A 25,366-nucleotide genomic window follows, 5' to 3' on the forward strand; every position below is an offset into this window, starting at 1 on the left:
CGGAGAAAACGAAACCTAAAAGACCTCGGTATTTTGAATTTGAGTGTAGTAACCGTTTTTGGCCACATTCTTAAATATGGTGCCTTTTAACTTAGTCATGGAAAGTTCAGTGTTCTAAGGGTTAAAGAAAACAAATCGAGTCATGTTGAGCTGAGCTCATTTTACTTAGAGGTCCAGCGTGTAAGAATTAATGGCAGTGGCTGCTGAAACAAATAGAGAACTCAACCCTCCCTTTGCCAAGCGTGTCAGGGAACTACAGTAGCCTTTGCATACCAAAAAGGATGTTAACATGCTTTCACAAATCTCCCCACTCTTCTACTCTCTCTCTCCCTAAATCTCCATTGTTTTATGCATCAGTGCTCATGTGGGTATAGCTGCTCTTCTGTGTTTTTGTCATAAGCTTCTGTTTCAAACACGCGTCCGTTTGGGCTGCACCAAAAACATGGCAAGTTGGCTGCCTTTGTAAAAGCTCTGCTCTACAAAAACCCAATCAGTCTTTATCTTTGCAATGTCACTCAGTGAACTTCCATGGCTAGATATTTGAAGTATATAAAAAAAATAAAAATTTAAGTGTACAAACTTTCTATAAATGTAGTAGGATAAACATATCCATTCAAATATGCTGCCACAATGCTGCTATGGTAACATGTCCCTATTAATATAATACTACTGACATTACCCAAGAACCCATGCCTATAATTAGACAAATAGAAGTAACCACATGTATCCTACACCTCTGTTGTTACTCAGGTTTTTGTCTTTGTGAAATGCTTTTTTTTCTTCTTTTTTTTTCTCATAAACCCTGAGCCTCCACTGTGTTGCTGGTGCTGTGCGATGGATGCACACGCTTGAGTGGATGCTGGGCTTTTAAAGCAGGTTTGACACACCACAGTTCAAACGGGAGGCACATCAATAAGACACAAACAGTCACACGCATCCAAACATATTAGAGGATATGAGAGCAGTGTGGTGAGGCATGTGAGCGGCGTGCCTCCATGTCATGGTAACCATGTGAAAAAAAGTATAGCTGGGACCTAAATGTAGTGGAAAAGAGGCTGAGAAACGAGGGGGTGAATTTCTTGCATGAACTTCTGATTTTGTGCTCAGGTGAGCATGTCTGAAAGTGAGTGAGTGTGTGTGTGTGTGTGTGTGTGTTCTTGTATTTGCTACCTCTTTAGGACCTTCGCTGGCATACACGCGTACCTTGTCAGGACCTGTAGTCCTCATGGAGACCAAAACCTGGTCTGAATGAGGCAGACACTCATTTCTGAGGAACTGCTTGAGTTTAGGTGTGAGATTTGAATTGTGGTTATAGGTTACGTTTAGGGTTAGTTAGTTATTATCTGGTTATGGTTAAGGTAAGGGAATAGGATTTGTTAGTTGGTTAAGCTACTGCAGACTCCTCTCACTCACACACACACACACACACACACACACACACACACACACACACACACACACACACACACACACACTGCAAGGTGCCAGCTTCAGTTAGTTGGGTGACAGTTTTGTTTCCTTGCTATGAACCTGTTTGACCCAGCCACACACACACACACACACACACACACAGCACATGCAAACATGTAAAATGGATGCAGTGCATCATTCTCCTTCTGAAACTAAACACACACACGCACACACACACACCTCTTTTCTTACCTCCTGAAGTGTAGACATTCACACCCCTCAGTGACTGTGACAACAGGGCTCATCTGTCATCACACACACACACACACACACACACACACACACACACACACACACACATACACACATAGAAGAGAGGGGGAGAAAATAATGACTTGTATGTGTGTGTGTGTGTGTGTGTGTGTTCGCGTGCGTGTGCAAACAGCATGTACATTCTTTGAGCCACTGACCCGGGCTCTGTGGGTAACCATGACGACCACTGCTTCACCATGGAGACGACTGTTACTCCCTTTTACTCGCCCTCCTCCTCCTCCTCCTCCTCCTCCTCCTCCTCCTCCACTCCCCCTCCTGCCTTGCTCCCTACTTTTCTCACCACACCCTCTTCTCCTCCCTCAGTGTCCTTCTCCATCACTCTCACTTTCCATCTATCTGCCCCCCCACCAATGAAAAATGGTAGTGTAGTTTATTTGTGAGTCAATCCCACATACGCTGTCCTGCTGCTGTAAATATTCTCTGTAGCACCAGATGCATATTTGTCTTCTTCCTTTTCTGTTTACACATTAACCAGACCTCCCGACAACCTGAAGCCAGAGATCTTTGTTGTCGTGTTCTCGGAAAAGAGTTTCAACAAAACAGACTCTTGGATTTATTTAGTGAGAATATAAATAGTACTTTCTTCAGATTATTCAGGAGACCCTGAAGGGAAGCACCAGGTACCAATCTGCAGTGACAGAAAACATTCATGCTCATCAGTGTGGCCGGTGGTCATGATCATGGCCCGGTAATTATGGCGAATCTGCACCCACGTGATATTTGTCATAATTTTGTTGAGCAGCAGTTTACATTGCAGAGTGAAATCCATGTGTCAGTTAGGAACAGGTGGAAGCAGCTGCTGCTGCTAAGTATAACCACTGCGCACACTGGCAATGAGTTACACAAACCAGTGCACACTGATTTATTTATTTATTTAGTTTTTCCAAGTTAATGAACAATGAACAAAACTCTGGTTTCTGGGTAACAAGCTTGCAAACAGAGAGACTCATTCATCATTAGCGTGGCCCAGTGTCCCACAGCTCCCACCACCTATCTCTAGAATTGTCTGCAAGCATCTGCTCTGTGCATATATACATCTATAATATAGATGTATATATGCACAGAGCATATGTATATATATACATATATCACAATACTTAATTCTAGTTTGACCAGGTCTCAGTCTAATCATGAGGGAAAAAAGTGACCGTGGTTTATTTTTTAGGGATCCGATTATTTTCACCGGGTTGTTCACTGCAGCCCTGAGCAGCCAGTACTTGAGCACTATAACATCAATTGTACAAACATGTTTTGTTTTAGTAGGGATGCACAATATTATCGGAAAAATATCGGTATTGGCGGATATTGGCTGTATTATTGTATGTCGGCAAACACACCTCGATGACTACAGCAGGCTATGCTGACGCCCTCTTTGCTCAGTGAAGACAATGTATGTCCACATCTGCCATGACGTGTATGAAAACTATTATGTTAATTTCACTGCAGATGAGACTAAATTACCTCTGCAGTTGGGCATAGCCATAAAGGTATATACAGTATATCGGTAAAGGCATTGGTTATCGGCCCAAGCACTCACAATATATCAGCTTATTTGATAACGGCAAAAAGTCTACTATTGTGCATCCCTAATTTTCAGCTGAGCAAATACTGTGTATTTCCTGGAATTCCTGGAACTTGTTTCATCTGAAGTTGCTTATTCTGTGCCATGGTTTTGGGATGTGCTGGACATTTGTCCAAATGTCACTTTAGCCATTTAGTTACTTATTTTATTTTACGATTTTATTCTAATTTTAGGTCCCACGGTTGGTGTAGTGGTTAGGGCTCTCACTTTTGCAGCAAGAAGACCCGTGTTTCGAGCCCAGGTTGGAACAAGGGGGTTTGCATGTTCTCCTCGTGTGTGTGGGTTTTCTCTGGGTTCTCCAGCTTCCTCCCACAGTCCAAAAACATGCAATAATATGGGGATTAGGTGAATTGGTCACTCTAAATTGACCGTGAGAGTGTGAGTGAATGGTTGTTTGTCTCTATCTGTGGCCCTGCGATGGACTGGTGAACTGTCCAGTGTGTACCTCGCCTATCGCCTTATGTCAGCTGAGACAGGCACAGCACCCCCCGCAACCCTCCGGTGGAGGATAAAGCGGTAGATAATGGATGGGTGAATGGATGGATATTCTAATTTTAACTATTTCAATTGTTGCACAGAAATTTCCCTCGGGATCAATAAAGTTTCTTGAATCTTGTCAAACAGCAGTTTATCAGACAAACTGTAAATGTAATCCTGATGCTGTAGTTTTGCTTCTTCCCGGCATTTACTCACGTGTGTGAAATTATCTGACAGTCACTCAGTAACGTCCTGGAAATCAGTTACACAATGTTGAGGGTTATAGCTTTTAATGATGTGGTCCATCCTTAGCCAGTGTTGAGTGAATGGGAAGGATAGAGATGTCTTTCCTCTGCTGTCCCTCAAACTCAATTGGTTAGACATAAGAGTGATGAGCTGCTCCCTCGTAAGTCTGCAGAGGTGAACTCCTTCTCTCTTTGGCCGCAGTTTGCTGCACTTTCAAAAAGTCTGTTTTTGTGAAATTTAGAGAGGCAGGCTCATTTTAAGATTGATGACTATGGATCCTCCAAATCTTATTAAGGATACTGAATGGATTTCGTTGGCCTCGGGGTTAGAGAACTTGCTGTGGGTACCAAACTTGAAAATCGTAAAAACATCCGTCACCTTTTTGTGACCTACATAAGAAAAGCACAACAAACTGCTGCTTCTGTCTTTGTTGTGTCACTTTCATCAAATTAAATATGACTAATTAACGTTGCTGTTGCATGAAGACACAGAGAATTTATTTAGATAAACGTGATAAAAATCCATTCCGACAGTGCATTTACTGACACATGCTGCCTTTTATTTCTGCTGACATTGGCGCGTCCTTCACACCTTCACAACTGTGTGATCAGAAAATGACACTGACTGAGTCAGAAGGTGACACGTCCTGTGTCAGGGTGAGTCAGCGGATCAAGGCCAGCGCTGTCATGATTTCACGTTCATGAATGCAGATTTTCCTGCTTTTCACACGTTCGTTTTCTCTTCGTCTTCATTTACAGGCAGAGGTGTATTTCTTGCTCGATTTGTAATCTTGGCAGCATTACAAAATATAATGAGAACATTCCATTATTATTATTATTATTATTATAATAAGCTAATTTGCAGGGACCAGGACGTTTTTATTTTGTGTTGTGCTGTTGACAGTGTTCATAATTAGGGGCTGCAAAGTGAAATGTGTGAATTTCTTGAGCAAGCATTTCATTGTTGAAGCAAACAAAAGCACACACCAAATGCTGGATTCCCCCCACCGCAGAAGTCACGGGAGGTGCTGATGATGTGAAGCAGAAAAATGCTGTGCATACATAAAGATTTACATTGTTTCTATACCAGTGAAAACTCAGGCAGTGAAGGAGACCTCATTTATCACGTCTTCTCACGTGCAGTTGCTTCTTGTCAACGATCAGACTCGTGTTTGTTTTCTGCGGTCATTTCAGGAAACTGCGTTTATCACAAAGTTGTGTACACTCTTAGAAATAAGGGTTCCAAAAGGGTCCTTCTACAAGGGCTGAGGTTCTACCTGGAACCATTTGCTTCTTGGTAACACTAATGGTTCCAGTAAGAACCATTTTGATCCAGAGAACCCTTTAAATCCCCTTTCCAGAATAAAGGGTTTTAAAGGGGTTCTTAGTGGAACCTTTATAAAAAGGTTCTAACTGGGGCCAAAAAGGGTTCTCCTATGAGGACAAGCCGAAGAACCTTATATGGTTCTTCTTAGCACTTTTATTTCTAAGAGTGTACCTCTTCTTTCTTCCTGAATATCATTTAATCTCTTCCTCTGCTTGTGCTTTGCAGTAAAAGTCCTCAAATTAAGCTGAAACACAATGAAAAAACAACCTATAGCACAGGTGGAATCCTGGTATTCAAAACAGCCCATCCATATACAGTAGTTGCAGAATAGTGGCATCATGCACCAATAAAGGTAATACCACAGGTACTTAAATCTCCCACTGATCCCCCCCCCCTTGCTTCCTTCAGTCTTTCCTTTATTTCATCACCTCCACCACTCATCACCATTCTTCTTCCCCGTCTGTTCATCTGCACTGTCTCACTCCTCATCACCTCCGCTTTTTTTTCATCTCACGTCAGATGATCTCTGAGGCTGGTTTGATCCCCAGACCAACTTCCTCCTCCTTCCCTCCCATCACTCTGTCAGTCTCACTCTCGTCTTGATTGTCTGCCAGTCCCCTCTCTCTCTCTCTCTCTCTCTCTCTCTCTCTCTCTCTCTCTCTCTCTCTCTCTCTCTCTCTCTCTCTCTCTCTCTCTCTCTCTCTCTCTCTCTCTCTTTCATACCTATTGTCACCTGGCTGCCTTTTTTTTTTTTTTGCTTTGTTTCTTTTCTTCCTTCACCTCACATCACCCTTTTTCTACTTCTTTTCTCCTCTCTTCTCCAGTCCATTCTCATTCCCCCCGCCTTTTGTTTCTTTAATCTGAGTCTCTTGACTTCTCTGTCTCCAAATGTCCAAAAAAGTAAAAAAAAAAAACATCTGCCACTTTTTCTATAGTGATTTTTATAATTGATTCAAATGGATTTCAGAAGTTCTTTTCCAACACTATTGAAGTGTATATGTTTCCACCTCTTTGTTCTCTGGATTCTGTGACCTTCCCACATTTGTGTCTTATAGCTTTGCAATTTATTTCTCTCACTCTCTCTTTCTCTTTAGGGCCCTGCACACTTCTTTCACCTTTTATCTATCATTTCCTTTTGTCTGTCTCTTATTGTCTACTGCCATAAGCTTACTGGTCTGTCTCTCCAACCTTTCATCAATTTTTCTTTCAGGCTCTTCGACCCTCCATCCCCTAATTTTCACTGCTCTCTTTCAGCCCCCCCTCCCACACACACACACACACACACTTGCTGAGATTTCTCCTCTCTTTTCACTCTCTGGTATCTCTGCTACTGTTCTCTCTTTGCCCCCATCACACCACACACACACACACACACACACACACACACACACACACACACACACACACACACACACACACACACACACACACACACACACACACGCACGCACACACACACTTTCCTCATTCATATTCCACCTGTCAGTCTACTTGGAGTTGTCTGGGGGAATCAAACCACCTTCAAATTCATCATTTTATTCTGATTCACTCTCTCCGAGTCAAGGTCTCTTCTTCTTTTCTCTCCTCTCCTCTCTGTGGTGCGCTTGGTCAGTAAGTGTATTGATTTGTGCAGATTTATTTCGCTATTTTTTTTATTTATTATGATTATTGTTTGCACAGATGGAAAAATATGAAGAAATAGTCACACAAATGCTATTGGTGAAGCACAGTCAGTGGATTGGCTGTATATGTTGTGTGCACACACTGACACAAAACTGCATAATGTGAATTTGCTTCCAAATGCAGAACAGAATACATAACGGGCAAGGACAAGGTGAAATATAAGAAAGAGGCAGGATGAAAGAAAAGAGGAAAATCCTGTCTAGTCTGCGTAGAGGACAGTCAAGGATTCTCGGAGCTTTACAGGGTATCACTGCTCAAGCAAAGCAAAGGGAGGAAACAAAACTCAAAAGTAGTGTGAGTGTCAATGAACATTTTTAACTTGAATTCTTTTTCTTTGAGATACAAGTTATGAGACAGCAAGTTAAAGCTGATAGTTATACAGTCATACCCCGTCATGATTGTGATGTTCTCTTATTGATATCACATAAACACAGTTCCAAAAGTTGGCAATAATGTAAAAAAAAAGTTGACTATGACCTCAGATTATTTACCTGAAATCAAAAAGGACCTCTGGGCATAATTGCCACAACAGAGTTTCACATTTGCACATATGATGAAAACAGTGCATCCAATTTACTTCCTGTTTTCAATCAACATGAATGATGCAAACGAATGAAATAGTGAAGGAATGATGCGCCTGTAAAGCTGCTCAATGCTCCGGTGTCTTTAGCAGCTGCTCGCTGTCTGTGTTATGGTGATGGTTAGTGATAATAACAGGATGTGATTAAGGTTTTTCGTGATTATTTTGCCACTGTAAAAAGTTCTTCAGTTCCCCTCTGTCTCCTGAATAACGTGTACCCACTTATCTAAACTGCATTCTCAGTTACGCTACATAAAGGACTTATCACAAAATAATAATAATAATCAATGTGATGGTGTTTTAACTGCTTATTGTGCTTTTTGCATCATAAGGAAATCAGGAGGATGATTACCCTTTCCTGGTTATGACTGTGGTTATAAGCACGGCTAGGTGCACATCATGTTTTACCCATAGCATCACCATCCAACCCATAATAACCTCATTGTGTAACAATGTTATATAATGCCATAAAATCCACATAATCGCACTGTTGCAGTGTTAAAGGGTTCATATTATAACCAATTTCTCCAAGTTAACCTAGTTCCCTGGTGTCCTAATGAACATGTCTGTGACATGCTTTGGTCAAAATACCTTAAGGATGAAGCACCACCGCAGTTCAATCACCCTGTCAAAACAGCCCTGTTCAGAATGCTCTGTTTAGTAGTATCTCTTTAGGTCCACCTTTAAAAAAAAAAAAAGTAAAACAAACTTAAGGGACAGGAAATGACATCAGCCACAGAGGCTACTGGGAGCTAACAGCAGCTAGCATTTGGAAAAGTGATAATTTGCAGGATCTAGCAGGCACATTGCCGTCATATATAACATGTATCCACTGGACAGATAAATCCTCAGAGGCTGGAAGTTTGTGTAGGACTCTGTGCTGCACTGTGGAGCCAAGTATAGAACTTTTGACGGACTTCAGGTTTTCAGATACCGTTGCCCTCGCCAGCACTCTCGCGTGTTTTACGGACAAAGCAGAGCTCCGCGAGACAACAATTCCAGGAATTTTGCATAATGTGGGACCTTTAAAACACACCGGATGTCTATAAAAACACAGAATTTTGCCTCAAATACTCATGTCTCTATTCTGATACAGAAAAAAGAAACGTTATTTGAAAGAAAACGTGTTCCTGATGAAATCTACATTTTGAATGCAGTCTTGTGTGGGTACAGATTTTTGTCAGACGGGGGTTAAACAGATAAACAATGAGCCAAAATTAACTTTAAAGCTCCATGAAGCCAAAGGCTGCAGATCCCGGGGAGAATTCTCTGTGGGTTTATCACCGTGAATGACCTTTTCATAATGTCACCTTTTCACCTCGTCACATGACACGACGCGCCAGGCTTACTTACTACTCTGTGGCTACAGGCTGTTGTCTCGTTGTCCTCGGTTGCAGAGGACTGCATATTTGAGAAATTATATTTGATGTATTATCTGCAGCCTCACAAATCGTTTATCTCGACACTGTGGATGAATCCGGCAGCACGTTCTCTGAGCATAAAGGAACCTTACTTGTGTTTGATGATCCAGACATGCGTGAAGCACCATGAACTCTAACTACTGTCGCTGTGTGGTGAAGTTATGTGGCATGAAATGATCGTGATTCATTTTCTCCTTCATTCAATTCATTGAGCAGCCCTAGCTGGTGACTTTCCCCTCACTGGCTTGTTAGAACTCCACAAAGAGATTATTGAGCTGTTTTCTTTTTGTTTGTTAAATCCAATGAAGTGGGGGAAAATTTTTGATTATAACCAAATAATCATGTAATTTGAACAAGTGAAGGGCATTTTATATTTAGCTGTTTGAATGTGGACTGTGTTCCTGTGTTCCATCATTACCCCCCCCCCCCCCTTTTCTCTCGAACATGCCGATGGGTCTCCTGGTGAGGGGTGACCTTTCTCCTCAAGGAGAGAGAGAGAGAGAGTGAGCAGCAAATTAAGTGAGAGAAGCAATTTAAATTAGTGAATGACAGAGGGATAGAAGGGTGATTATTTCCTGTTTTAAACCAGAATTGTGCATACATGTCATATGTTGGGGTAGGCGATAAAGTGTGTTTGAAGGCACAGTGTGTGTGTGTGTGTGTGTGTGTGTGTGTGTGTGTGTGTGTGTGTGTGTGTGTGTGTGTGTGTGTTCATGTGTCACTTGGTAAAAATGTGTGTGTGAGAAGGAGGAGGGAAAAAAAACTGCGAATGTACGTGTGCGTGCATACCATATGTCCAGTGTGTGTGTGTGTGTGCTGAACTGATGGTAAATAGAGATATTTACAGCATTGTCTCCATGTGGTAACCATGACGATGCCACAGTAGGAGAGGCTGTCTGAATCAATGCATTATGACATCAATGTTCAACTCTCTCTCTCTCACACACGCACACACACACACACACACACACACACACAGGTTAGCACAGGCAGTCTCATCAGGGACACTGCACTAACCATAATCACAACTTATATCTTACCTGTAACTTTAACCTGAGTTTCAGAAATTAGGTTTAGTCTCATTAGGAACAGGCTTTGGTCCCCATGAGGACTTAGTACACACACACACACACACACACACACACACACACACACACACACACACACACACACACACACACACACACACACGTGAAGTGAAATGAAGCAGAAAGAAACCTGTTTATACTCTCGGGGGTAAGCTTGCTTGTAGTCTCTTAAGTGCTCTTGAGAACATCCTGTTGAGTGGTAATGTGGTAATACAGTGAGTCTGTACCAGTGACTGGATATAAACATGGATGACACGATGATGGGGACTGAAAGTGAAGCCAAAACATCTCAATTGACCCCTGGTGGTTGGCTCCCGTATAGAACATAAAGCCTGCTTCCTTCATGTCAGCAGATAGGCACGAGTGGGACAAAAGTGTCAGCGACGTGAATGCAAAATAAATGGTATTTTCACAGACAGACAAAAACAAACCGACAGCTTCAGCAGCAGCAGCAATAGTTGTGAGCAGCTCTCCCATTTAACCCTTCAACACCTAACCCTCAAAATGTCCACCTGGACTTTCTTTTGCTTATTTTAATTGTAAAAGGACCAGAGAATGTCCTGTAATTAAGTGCTTTTGGCCATTTTTCCCGAATAACTTCCAATATCTGGCTGTTATTTACAATTTACTGCATGTTAAATAAACAGATTTTCAACGCAAATCAAATCAAAAAACCCAAACGCAAAAAACAAAACGCAAATCAAAAAACACAAACACAAATCCACAAACGCAAATCAAAAAACACAAACGCAAATTGTTTTGCGTTTGTGTTTTTTTGTTTTGCATTTGTGTTTTGCACCTCAGGGCCACTGTAATATAGGCTGATTTGAAAGTTTATTTTATGTTATTAAGATCCAGGTCAGGACTTATGTCAGCTCAGTAGAAAGCATGTGTGCGTGAAGATAGTTTACATTGTTTGACCACTGTAGTACAGGGGGTGATCTCTGAACCTGCTGCTGCTCTGTATAAGTGTTGTTCACACTAGATGTCACATATATGTATTGTTGACCAACTTACATCACTTGACCATTCCTACTGGCTCCCATCAGCAGTGTGAACAGAAAAAAGCTCTATACCTCGACCTGTTTGGTCGAAGAAGTCCCATTGTTGTGTGTTGTGGAAAACCACAGAAATGCAATCTTTGGCTTGTCTGTGTTTAAAAAACCATACTAAATTAGTCATAAAAGAGATTTTACTGTAATATCAGTCAGTATGTTTCCATTCCAACAGTTTATTTTGAGCTACTGTTGTGTTTAAACTACGTCATTCAACTGGACGACTGTCTTTGTCCCAGTATTCAAGCACTATAGTGATTTATTGACCCAAGTGTGTCTGCCTCTGCTACGCTAAGTGGCGCCACGACTTCCTCCCTCTCAGCTTGTTAGTATTGTGGCGCTTTTCCACTAGAATGGCGACCCGCCTTGGCACGGCATGGCATTTATTTTGCCATGCATTATTTTGCTTTTTTTTTTTGTACCTGGCTCTGGCAAGGAGGTTCCAAGCGAGCTGAGACACGACGTGCAACACAAGAATCAAAGCGAACAATGCCAAACTGTACGACAATCAGTTAAAAAGACTCAACAATCCTGAAAACTCGTGTTAATCTCCAACATTAAGCAAGGAAATATCTAAAATCCCAATATTTAGATGTGTGGCGTGTAAAAACGAAGTCACAGAACTATAAAATAATAAATTCTTGAAGCTCACAGAGCCTAAATTCTGTCTCCCATTCAGTCTAAAATAATTACTAGTCTGAATTCCACCATGTTTATGTCGCTGATGTCGTTATTCTTCTGCTCATTAGCTCCTTCTTTTATTTTTCCATGTTTTTAAGCCGTGGGTGGGAACTGTGGTGCAGGTGCAGAATACCCAGGCTGAATCTGCTCTAACTGAAGGAATACATGCAGCTGTTTAATTTAGTTCAACTCTCATTATCTGTGTGTGTGCGTCCACCTTTAAGAACATTAATTATAGAATAATGTCGGTCAAACATGTTTACACACATTTTAAAAGTCGGACTAACACAATGATTTTTTTGTTTGTTTAATATCAGGTAGAGCTGCAGCTCACGATTATTTTCTTAATCGATTAATCTTTTGGTTATTTTCTCGATTAATCGAGTTATCATTTGGTGCATGGAATGTCAGAAAATGTGGAATAGTGTTTGTCAAACCTCGAAAATGATGATGATTCTCGAATGTCTTGTTTTTGTCCTCATACCAAAATGGATCAGTTTTAATGATTTCTTTCTTATTTGGAGCAGAAGAAACCAGAAAATATTGACATTTAAGAAGCTGAAACAATCAGAAATCGTGTTTTAATAATGAAAAAAGCTTTAAACCGATTAATCGATTGTCAAAATAGTTGACGATTAATTTAGTGACCGATTAATAATCCAGTAATTGTTTCAGCTCTAATATCATGTTGAGTGCTTTAAGGTCAGTGGTGAACATCTCTAAGAAAGGGAGACATATAAATCACTCAAACATGTCACAAAGGTTATATCTTGCAATGCAAAAGAATCTAAAGGAGGGTTTTCCCTCCGATGATAGTGAGACAAAGTTGTGTTTCCGAAACTATCCATCAACCGCCCTCCCCTCGCCGCCGTGTGTGAGACAGACGACAGAATGTGTGAGATACTGCAGGTGTGTGGGTGGTGGAGGGGAGAATTGAACGGTCAGAGAGAGAGAGAGAATGAGAACGTGAACAAGAGAAAGAGAGAGAGAGTGAATCATTCCCTGAACAGACCACCTCGACAGCGTGATATCAGATGCATTATTTGATGATTGGATCGCTGGCTACAAAAGGTGATAGATCTCCGCCTGAAATTGATTTCTGTCTGGATGTGACTCACGCACGCATGCACACACACACACACACACACACACACACACACACGCACATGCACACACACACACGCCATGAGACAGAAAGCCAGGAGAAACTAATTACCAGTTCACTCAGTGTCTGAACCTCAATGAAAACACCTGAAGGACTGGCAGGTTGGCAACTAGAGACAAAATAAATTGGGAAATTAATGTTCTATTATTGGAAGGTGTGTGTGTGTGTGTGTGTATATACATACGTACGTGTGCAGGGTCTGATTATTCGATCACCTTTGGTATCATTTTAATATCATTTTTGGGGGCAGTTTTTTTAACAATGGAAAATAAAGTTGCTACTGAATTATGGCAAATAAAAAGTGAATCTTGGAGACTTTTTCAGTTTTGCGTGACCGTATGCAGCAGTGAGCGAGTCATGGTCTTTCTGTAGCATCGGCTTTGCTGCTAGACGCTGCGCAGACTCGTTTACCAGTTTCTCATTTACTGAAAATTGTATTCATCTAATTTGACACCAGTCGTCAAGGTGTGTGCATTTGGACTGGATTATGCTGGATAGGCTATATTTGTGTCTGAGATTTTGTTTTAAAAGCATCTACTGTATGTATAAAGCAAGTTGTGTGTGTGTGTGTCTGTAAGGGGCATATCTCGCTGACTGTTTGTCAGATCGAACTAAGTTTTTGGATATGGGTTGAGCATGGCCCGACGGTGTGCATCCTTGATTTTCAGTCATTTTTATTTTCGCTGATTTATCACGCTACACCAGGCAGGCAGCGGCTCATCAGCAGCAGCTGCGCTGTCAGGAGCAGGGAGATGGGAGTGAAGAGGCTGTCCTCATGGTGGGTGAGACATTTTCACACGGTTCAACTCAGAACATGGTGTTATACTGAAAACGACGCAGTCGGTGTCCGTTCACCAATACGCAAGCACATATTTATTTAGCATTACCATGCTACTATTTTGTGGCTAACTTGGCGAACCTGTTTCCAAAGGTAAGCTAGCGAGGCTACGATTAGCATTAGCGTAGTTAGCTGTATTGTGACTGTCAGCCACGCTGGAATCTCTTTACAAGGCGTATTTGATTTGCGTTGTGCCTAATGAGGCTGCACAGTGTTTGTATTATGTTAGCCTTTACGTTCCTTATCATGCATTACCATAACTGAAAAATCTTCTTCAGCTCCCTCTATAGGAATTAGTTTCTTTAACAAGAGTTGTGTGCGTGAAGTTAAGTGGTTAAAAACCTATAGCGTTGAAGTTAACACTTGTATTTGTCTTTAAACTGAAATTACATCCTATAGACTGTCATTTCTTATCAGATTATTACACATGACACTGTTGCGACATGGATTGAATAAGCTTGGGTACGACATCAAGACGCCCTTTGTATCGTTGGCCACAAAGCAAGTGATCACATTCTAGATTTCTGACTCTGTCAGAACATTTTCAGGCTCTTTTTGATCACAAGACTGTGACAAAGACCGCCTTTGAACTTCTGCGGCGGCACGATGTATAGGATCACCGTTCATGGGAGCCACGACCGCAGAACCAGTGACGATACAAACCTATCCATTGTATACCGGTCGTCAGTTTCGCTTCTCATTTATGGTGAAAAACAGGTCAGATAAGACAAGAAGCTTATAGAATAAACAATTTGATTTCCCAGACACTTCAAAAAGCCGATAAACTGACTTAAAGGTTTCAACCTCTGCTCCATCTCTGCCTCTTCCCATGTATGGGACTAACATTAGTGGTCATGGTGAAGTTGTGTGTATGTGTGTATGTGTGTGTGTGAGATGGGGGTTACCTCTCTGTCAGAACTCCTCTGTCACACTCTGTAATGATCAAAGCTCTCCCTGGGACCCCCTACCGTACACACTCACACAACCAGCCAACTATACAGGAATTGCTCAGCCATGCAGCTCCCGCTCCACACGGCTCATACAAGATCACACTCACTCACGCACACACACTCACATATCGTACATACACACATACACGCACACTGCTCCTCTCATGCCTGACGCCTTTAATCCCACCAATTCCTTATTCCCTTCTTTCTTGCTGTATGTTGTGCTATGTCTTCTGCAGCTTCAGTTACTGCTTGTGGTCTTCCTCCCAGACTCATCCTGCTGTTTCATCACATTTTTTTATCATGTGTCTATGTTGGTTCACAGTTTCTGCCTTTAAATGTATTCAACTCAGCGGCGTAAGTTTTTCAGTACAGCCTCTTTACTTCCTGTTCTTTTAGTTTGATTATATATCAAAGAGGATCTTCATATGGTATGGCAAAAACAAATAACAAAAAAAAAAAGTCAAGTCAAACCACACCCTTAGATCGGAACGTAAGTTGGTAACATTTTAAGTGTTGTTTGACGATGACCTCATAACAGGTTTTTGCAGATGAACTTGCTGTGATTTACTTTCAGGACACTGCGTTGCATTTCGTCTTTCACGCCACTGTTCCCGTCTTGTTTTCCCCCTCATGACATATTTTTTTATTTTTTTATTTAACCTTTATTTACCCTGGCAGGACAGATTAAGAACACATTTTTATTTACAACTGTGGCTAACAAATGTCCCATTTCGTTCTTCTCCTCTCAATTTGTCTTTTCTTTCATCTTTCTCTCTTGTCCTTTCACTTTTTTTTTCAAAGACAGAGCAGATTTTATGTTTATTTATACATGGAATAAATAAACATAAAATCTGCTCTGTCTTTGAAAGAAAAAAAGACATAATTTTTTTTAAATTATGTTTTTCTGTTTTAGTGAAAAGATAAAAGTCTGCCAAGGGTGATGTCATATTCACTACCAACATTTTATTTTATTTATCATGACTGTCTGAAAATATCAAATTATAAGTCATATAATCACTACAGAAAAACACTTGTGGCAATGTTGCAGGTCCATGTACTGTATGTCCATGCCATGTTTTGAAAGAGTTCAGTCTGAACCTACATGAATGTCATTTTACACTTCAAGTATTTTCAATGACTTAACTTGACTTGACTGTTACGAAAACAGCCACAACGCTCCCTCTCACAGGGTTCATTGTTGTGGTTAGGGCAATAACCCTATGTATCGTGTTACAATTTACTTTAATATCTTGTTTAAAGGGGTCATATTATATCCTATTTCTCCGAGTTAAACTAGTTCCCTGGTGTCCTAATGAACATGTCTGTGACCTGCTTTGGTCAAAATACTATAATACTATAGTACTATAATATAATAATAAAAGGATGAAGCACGACAAAAGTTCAATCACCCTGCCAAAACAGCACTATTCAGAACGCTCGGTTTAGTAGTATCTCTTTAGGTCCACCTTAAAAAAAAAGTGAAAAACGAAACTTGAGGGACAGGAAATGAATCTACCACATAATCTACTGGGAGCTAACAGCAGTTAGGCTGGAAGTTTGTGTAGAACTGTGCTGCACTGTGGAGCCAAGCATAGAACTATTCGCAGACTTCCGGTTTTCGGATTCCGTTGCCCTCACCCGCACTCTCGCGTGTTTTACGGACAAAGCAGAGCGCCACGAGACAACAATTCCAGGAATTTAGCGCATTGTGACGTCCCAGTGAGCGCGGAAGTCAACATTGCATGTTTCATCTCCCAAATATAAGGATTTCAATTATTAAAAAGTTGATTTTGCATAATATGTCCCCTTTAATAAAACGTTTAAAGCCACAATTAACTGGTGGATACAACTTTCACACAGGAGCAAAACTTAATCTTTAATTATCTTACATTTTGTTGCCATAATTCTCGTTATTGACCGATTTGAAACTTAATTGTGTAAATGGTTTTGGCCATGATCGCCCAGCCTCAGTTGTGGCTGATTTTTAACTATAACCTGGACATTGTTGTGCCTGCGATGACTGCCGTGTGATTCAATCTTCTCTTCCATCATGAACCACTGATTCACTGATTATGTTGCTTTCGTTTTTAAAAGGAGAGTGGGTATCCCACCTCCCGTCATGTCCACATCTCCTACAGGCTGTGTGACAGCACACTGAGACACAGGAAATGGAGCAGCGAGACATGACAGCCCAGCACGAGACTGGAACCAACTGACACTGACACTCACAACTGCATGGAGACACCAAAACCACCAGGAGGCCCCATTTTTGTTTTTACCTAACTTGTGACCCCCCACAAATCCAACATACTGGAATATATATAGGCCTAAATAAGCTGAAAATGCTTTGAGTCTCATGCCAGAAAACATTTTGACCTCTAAATCCCCCTGTGTGGTGGACTTCCCCTATTAGCCGCAGAGCCTCTGCTGTTTCTAATCCTTTTTTCTTGCAGTGTTTTAGTAAAAGCTTTAAATATGCTTGTAGGTGTTTTGCCAGCCTAGTAATCCAAATGAGCTGCAGATTAGCAGCATAACAGTAAACAGGTCAAGTTCATCAAGGTAATGGATGGTGCGAGCTACTCAGCTAACCAGTTTCTACAGAGTCCAATTATACCTCACTTCACTTTGAGTGACGATAGACAGGCCACTCAAAATGAAATGTGCCATACATTTCATCTGATGATGACGTCAGGCACGTTTGACTCATTTACTAAATCAGGCAAATATCCATGTGATTTTTGGCAATTAATGAATCATATATTATGTACACTGCATTATTACTATACTTTACTCTGCACAGGTGTTTTCCTCCATGACAATAACTGTAGAATCAGTTCACAATTTACTTTGAGCTGCTGCCAACCCACCTTTAAATAATCACATTTCTTTTAGTTTCAGCAGAGAATTGTTGCTTGGATGTCTCCAAGCCTTGATGATTTGGGAGGGAGGTAATAACAGTGTATGCTTTTGTTTCAGTTTTGACGCAAAGCAAAAATAGCCTGATCCAAATGAATATGAGCTATTTTTTATTCCTCACTTGTAAACCAAAAGAAAATGTGTAAAATTAAGCAATATGCTGCGTGCATAGACACCCGTGAGCTGCAGAATGGGCTCCACAGCATACACAGGTGTTACCCCTTGAAGCTAATTCAGAGTGTGGAATTGGATCACTAACCTCTGCCACTCACAGATTACTATACTATAGCTGGCCAGGGCTGACTGTGCACTGTATCAAGAACAAAGCAGAGAGACAACGAGAAAAGACAGAGGATAAAAGACGAAAAGACAAAACCAGAGAGGATGATTAGAAAAACCCTGCTAGTCATCGGCTCTATGGAGCTGAAATCCCTTCTCTCAGCTCTCTGGATGGTGAACAAGCAGGGAGCCACAATGGCCAGCAGATTCCCCCGGATTTGGAGCACAAAGGGTGGGCATTTGTCCACCCAATAACTCTCAAAACACCCACCACCCTGCACACATGCATCTCTTCTGTCATCGCCCCATCACTCCAGTTCTCTATTGACATGGCCTTCCATCAGGTCCAACCACCAGTGGCTGCTGCAGATTTTCCAGAATAAGTAGCAAAATACCGAAATAATGAAAAGCTTGTGTTGATGCAATGTCTGAACAATGTCTGCAGTGTCCGCTTTTGTTTAATATCAACAGAAACGTCAGCAACATGGAGAAAAACATTGTCCAAGAGCTCAGGGTGGTGTAGTGTTTGAGCTAAAAACATAAATGTGATTTGATTTGATCGACTGGCTCACGACTTACTACTATCAACACAGGCAAAGTGAAGCAACGGATCCACATGTACACTTTATCGCGGACATATTGGGGACCCTGGTATACTCGCACGTCAGGGTCCTGTAGTATCTGACTTCACCATTGGGTGGCGGTCTGAACTCCTGGTTCGAGCAGCTCATCAGCTGAAAAGTCCGTCAGGCAGGGGAGTCGGGGTGTCAGCTGGTTCGAGGGTTGCCAGGTCAAGGCTCGGATTAGAGTTTAGATTCTCTGCCCGACCACTATCCGCGGGCCGGGTCGGGTCGGGCCCTTGATCAAGCATTTGTGTTTTTTCTCCCTCGTCTTGTTCACATGGTATGTTATAGCACGTCGTATTGTGTGAAGGTGTAAAAACCTGCGGCCGTTAACGCATCATTTTAAAACCAGGAAGCGTATCGTCATTAGCAACATATGCGTTCATGGAAGCGGATCTCAGCGGCTCTGTTGTTGTTGTAAATGAGACTGTGTGGCAGCAGGTACAACAAGCTCCTGCTGTGGGGAGGACGTGGACGTACGTGTAGATTTACGGCTCACGTATTTAAAAAAAAAATGTCAGGTTTAAATTTTATCTAGCTTGGATGACTATCCTTGGTGACTACTTCTTCTGTTGTTGAAATGTTTTTTCTGCTTGGTGAGCAGTGCTTAATACTCCACCTACTGGTGGGGTGCAGATTGAGTTTGTACATCCGCTGTCCACGCTCACCCAACGCACTATAAGCGACACAAATCACATCATTTGCACGATGCACGAAAGTATACCAGGGCACTTTATGTGTAAGTTGGTCAGGCCTGGGCCACGCTGTGGTGGGGTGATGTGTGTAGCATCATTGGCTCCTGTCAGCATTTACAGAAGCCCTGCCGACGCCTTGATGGCTGGTCCAGGATATTGAATCAGCGTCTCTGTCTGTTGATGAGAGAGATTGTCTCCGACCAGTAAGAAGATGAGAAGAGATAAGGAATTTATGGAACAACTGAATGACCACCAAGAGGGAACACATATACATTAACCCTCTTCATACTTTCCTCATTCCGTAATTTGAATCTCCCTCCGAGACATTGTTAAAGTTGAAGTCACTGTGCCAGCACAAGTCTATCTGTGTGATGACCAAGTGATAATATACACAATTGCCGCCACCCGCCAATCCACCACAACCGTCTTCGCGTTTACCTCGTTCAATGATGAATGTAGACATTTAGACAAAGTAATTTCCTCTTGTGCAGGCATAGAATGTACTTGCTGCTCAATCGCCAACTGTAGTAAGTGTGTGTGTGAGACACATTCCAGTCTGAGGTAGTGTCACAGTTGGTTGTTGTTCTTTTCTGTCAGCCCATCACTGGTGCAGTGTGTCCACAGCCATGGGGATAACGATGGACACAGCCACGCACCAACTTGCCATTAGCTCTGAATAGGTGCTTATAAAGTTTTAAACCCAGGTTTTTTGGGTTCAGCTTTGTCTCATTAAAAGTTGCATGATCTCATCGCACATAGACCCAGCAGAGGAGAGCCCATGAACCATTCCCAGTTCTCCCACCCTTAGCTTGAGAAACGGTGGCTTTGAGTGTTTTGCAGCCAGGTGTTTAGTGCACTTGAGTTTAACATAATCATTAGGTTCGTCTCAGACAATTAAACTTCAAGACATTTAAAGCTCAATTAATGACTAATGTGTAATGTCTCTTGCACTGTTATGTTTCTGCCTGAAGCGCAGTTACAGATATGGCAGCAGGTGGCTGAGTGTAGCACAGCGATGGAGCATCCACTTAGCGAGTTACAACCACAAAGTCTGTTTGTGTGCGTGCGTGTGTGTGTGTGTGTGTGTGTGTGTGTGCGTGCGTGCGTGCGTGCGTGCACGTGTGTGCGTGTGTGCTTTCCCTGAGATTGTGTCATGGCCTGACTCTTATCACCAGGATTGTGCCACTTGTGTCTGCCATGATAGAGATAGTAATTGCAGCAGAGTTTGGCTCCTGTGCTAATAGAAAAGACACAAGCAGCCAAGTGGCTGCTGGGACCCATCACCTCTGCAGAAATGGACACCAGGCAGTATTTAATATGACCCTGTGGTGTATTAAAAACAATGCAATTAAGTTTTTCATGTTCTATTTCTGTCATTCTGTCATGCCGTTTTTTCCAAAAAGACAAAATATAGCATCTAAAGGCAAATGAGACACCCTAATGTGCACTTTTTGTACCCCTGTTTACCTGATCTCAGACACTCAGGGATCTATTTTAATAATATATATGCATGGTCTAAAACAATTTAATATAACTGCAATACTGTATTTAGGTTTTGTCTAAATCTACTACTCCTAAAAAAACTGACTGTACCAGACAGCTGTACAAAACAGTTACTTGAGTAACACACAATAAACCACTTAGAGTGTCATCTTCTTTTCCTTTTAAAAGCCAGGTGCACTCGCACCTTGGCAAATTACTATTATAAGATCGGATTTGCCATGAAAAACAGAACACTTCTCTGCAGAGGAAAATGATCTACTCGTGTGCAGAGTGAAATCACATAAGTAGGCCATCTGTGTGTGTAACACAAGTATATATGTGTGTGCGGTGCTGCTATTTAAACAATTTATAGGCACTGGTGAGTAAAAAGACTTCTGTGTAAAGGTAGCCGAGACACTTGTATCGCACTTTGCCTCACTTCATGCCCTATTGAGCAGATTGAACACACCGATTACAGCGTCTCACGCTGTACTGAATCTTTAGTGTTGTCTCACAGTTTTGAGTCTCTCTGCATAAAAGTGTCTGATGAGTTAATGCTAATGTACAAGTGTGATGCAAATAATAATTTATAAAATCAGCTCAAAATTAATCATTGTAGTGTTACGTGACTTTCTTGAGCTATTTGGAACAAGCTGGAGGTATAGTCGCTGGACAGAAGGACAGATGGTAAAGGCTGCAGCTATGACCCGGACCACTGCATCTTTTTGCCCTGCCCTGACCGAACAGGACATTGTACCTCCTAGATTTTGTGGAATTGTGGGATTTTATTTCCTGTTGAAATTACTTTTAAAACTCCAGTGTGGAACCTCCATTGCTCCTTGTGGACTTCAGAGTAATTACTAAAACACTGTGGTCTCTATGACCTAGTTTTCTCTCCCAGCCCATCCCCAGTTGCATACACACACACAGAAGAGTCTGCGATGCAAGACATGAGACTGTTGTCGCTACAGCACTTCATTAAGTTATGTGTTGTTTATGTATCTTTTATTATAGTCTTACTTGTCCACACTGCATCCAGGAAACTTTGACCTGCAAGGTGCAGACACGGCAGATTATCACACACAGGCACGTACTGTAGTTTGGTGGAGCTCTGTTGGCGTAGCATGCTGTTTTCAATAGCTATGTTTACATGTGCAAAATCTACGATTCCATCGTTTACGTGGATGGATGCAAAATTAAATTGTGATAGATTGTGGTGTGCGTACACGTGCGGCAAGCGTTCAGTCGGAACAGACTATTTTGGCATGCGCAGTATTGTCTTATTCTCCAGAAGAAGAAGCAGAAGAAGGAGAAGAAGCTTCACTCCCGCTTCGATAGTAAACAAATGCTGCACGTGTCTGCTCGTCCCATTATTCTTTTTTGGAATGAAAATACAGCGGTTACAAAATGTAACGAAATACGTCACATTTTTGTGGATCAAGCGTGTGACAGCACCTAACCAGCAAGTCATGATCGGATCTACCGTTAATATGAACGCCAATCTGAATGACGATGAGCCTATGCCAACCCTCTCATTCGGTATGAAATGTCTTTCCAAATGGGCTGTATGAACGTTTGTTTATGTTCAAAGTTCCACACTTCCGCTTTAAATTGTTCATTTTCAAGCTTTGTAATTACATTTAAATTTGATTAAGAGAGCGGGGGAGAGAGACATAAATCATTCCGGTGATGAGGTGATTTTTGGAGCATGAGGATGGCTGTACGTTCGCGAGCAGGTGCCGAGCTGTGAGGGCAGCGGAGATCGATACACAGACAGACTGAGCTTGTCACTTTGTTCAATTTCTTATCGCGCTCGCTTTTCCCCACAACCATCCTCGCTGTGTTCAGGGACTTCCTGCTTTGCCAGTCTATTGCTGTGTATAAATTGCATTACTGTCAAAGCAATGTTAATCAACCTGGGAGGCAGCCATTTATTTCAGTTTATTTCATAACCGTGTGGGATTTAGCAATATAATCTGCTCAGTTTCACTGCCAGATGCAAAGGTCATTATGCTAACATGCACAATAAATATTACTGCCAAGAAGTCATAATTATCATATAGAGTGCTCAGCATAAATGAGTACACCCCTTTAGGTTTTAATCAATATCTCAATGAATGCATGAACAATTCCCAAAATTTCCAAAACTGAGTTTTATAGAACATTTGTTTAACTCCTAACATGAAAGTAAGGTTAATAATATAACTGAGATTACAAAATAGTATTTTGTATGATTTTAAAGTACGGCACAAAATGTTGTATTGTGTCCCATAGAAAATGTTGATTCTGAATGGAAGGTGAAGGTTTTCTGATCAATCTGTTGGGGTGTTCTCATGTATGCTGAGCACTGTATGTACAGTATGAAGCATGGCTACTTATTTTTCTAATTCTCTCACTTAAATGTTCTCTTTTAGCTTATAAGGTTTTTTTCTGGGAGGGATTTTCATGCCATTAAAAGATGAGAATCGATTTTGTGCATTTTTAGCCAAATCAGTCGTGTGTCTGTGGGATGTATGTCATGTGTCTTTGCACCCAAAAACTTAAAGGGTTAAGGCTTGCTGATATATGTGTTATGTGAGAATAACATCCTACAAATACGGGGAAAAGTGTCCTTATTTCAGTCTTTCCTTATCAAAGTAAGCTTCCACTCACAGGTTAACACACACCGAAATGTCACACAATTTGTTTTCACTGCAGTGGTATAAATCAAAAAAAGTAGACGGGTAAAAGCTGTATATAGAAATCTTTTACAATCAGTCACAGCTTCTTTTTTTTTTACAGCCATTCTTTTCAAGGCTGTCTTTGGCAGTGACGAGATGCCCAGCATCTCGTTCTCCACTGTTGAGACAGCGGAGACAGGATCAGCCGCTCAGCTGACCCACATAAGTTTAAAAATCAGATTTTCTGCTCTCTTGTAAATGTAACCAGTGACTCATAGCAGGCTGCCTTCAAAGCTGGCCCGCTTTCTAAACAGTTTCTGGGCAAATGACCAATACTATCAAAGAAAGAAGCTTTGACTCCCTTGACATATTTATTGATCATAATACTGCATTCTGATATGTGCTTCGAGAAGGGGGAGCCCTACCCTGAATATCAATGAAGTCCCACTGACAGGCAGATAGAGTGAGAATATCATCAAGGGCCTATTCATATTTCATGTTTTCTATTGCAGCCTATTCTCATGTTTTGATCAACTCTGACTTACTCTATTCATTTTCTGCTGCCCCCCCATCTTTCTTCACTTTCACCTTCTCTCACGCAACTAATGTGTTGTGAATAATCGTGCAGCTTATTTCAGACATGCAGAAGTTTGATTGAAGTGTGGTAGCCTAATTCACCTCGTTCTTATTTTAGAGGATCAAGCATGTGAGGCAATAAGGCAAGGATCAAAAAAATGCCATATTTCTGTGTGTGTGTTTCCTTTGCTTTATTATCCTTGTCTCCCAGTAATGATCACTTGTAACAGTAGATATATAAATATACTGTATACAACTGTGCATATATATAGCATCGCCACATCAATGATTTATTTTTCATCTCAAGCGGAAAGTACGATCAATAGTCAATGCTGTGATTTAAATAAGCTTGAAAAAATGTTGTCTTTATATCATTGTATGTATTCGTCTTTCTAATGAGAAGTGACTCCTATTCCTCTTTCTTATCCTTTTCTTAGGATCACTTGACAACTTATATAATATGCGTGTTACTCCGTTTCTGGTGAGACGTGAGCACTTTCCTCTGCAGATGCCGAGAGAAATTTAAATTCCCATCATTTCCAGATCGACTGCAACATGTTTGATTACAGCTGTAAAAATCCTGGTTATGCCTCGCTGCTGCCCGATGCCTCACGATCACATCCATATTCAAAGTACAGAGCCGTCTTCTGCACTTTATGGCTGTTGCTACAGTTGCAACGGTGCAAAAATAAAAAAATAACTATTGCCATGTTGCATAGCATTGTTGTGTGCGCCAGTCACGGCAGCACGGTGACTCTTTGAGTTATTTCACGAGCGCTACAGAGTTCAAGTTTTCACTTTTACTGTAAAATATTTTAGGATCTACTCACGGCATTTCTGCATCATTTTGTACACACATTCTTTATTGTATTACGGCCATTAGAGGGTGGATGTAAACATGTAGACTTTTTTTAATTTTGGGAAACTTTCCGATGCGACTGCAGCTGTTGTTAAACGTAGGGGGGGACAGTCAGTCGCAGATGATTTATGCTGATCCATTAATTCTTCATCTGGAACTGTCATCTGGTAAACAATTTAATTTGTCCAATATTTTTATGTTCATGACCAGATGCCTGCAACGCGAAATGATATTCCCATCAGCCTATGCTGAATTTTCCTGTTTAAAAAAAAAAACACATATTGACAACATGTGAACCCAACACAATTCAGGCGGTAGAAACAGTCAACACTCAACATAAGTGCGTTTCAAGTTAAGAAAGAAAGATGACCACTGTTTTTATTAGATAGTAGCTATTTCGTCTGATGACTTAAAACAGTTCTGTGGATTTGTTGTTAG

Source organism: Microchirus variegatus (assembly GCF_963457635.1).
Source record: "Microchirus variegatus genome assembly, chromosome: 9".
Classification (NCBI taxonomy): Eukaryota; Metazoa; Chordata; class Actinopteri; order Pleuronectiformes; family Soleidae; genus Microchirus; species Microchirus variegatus.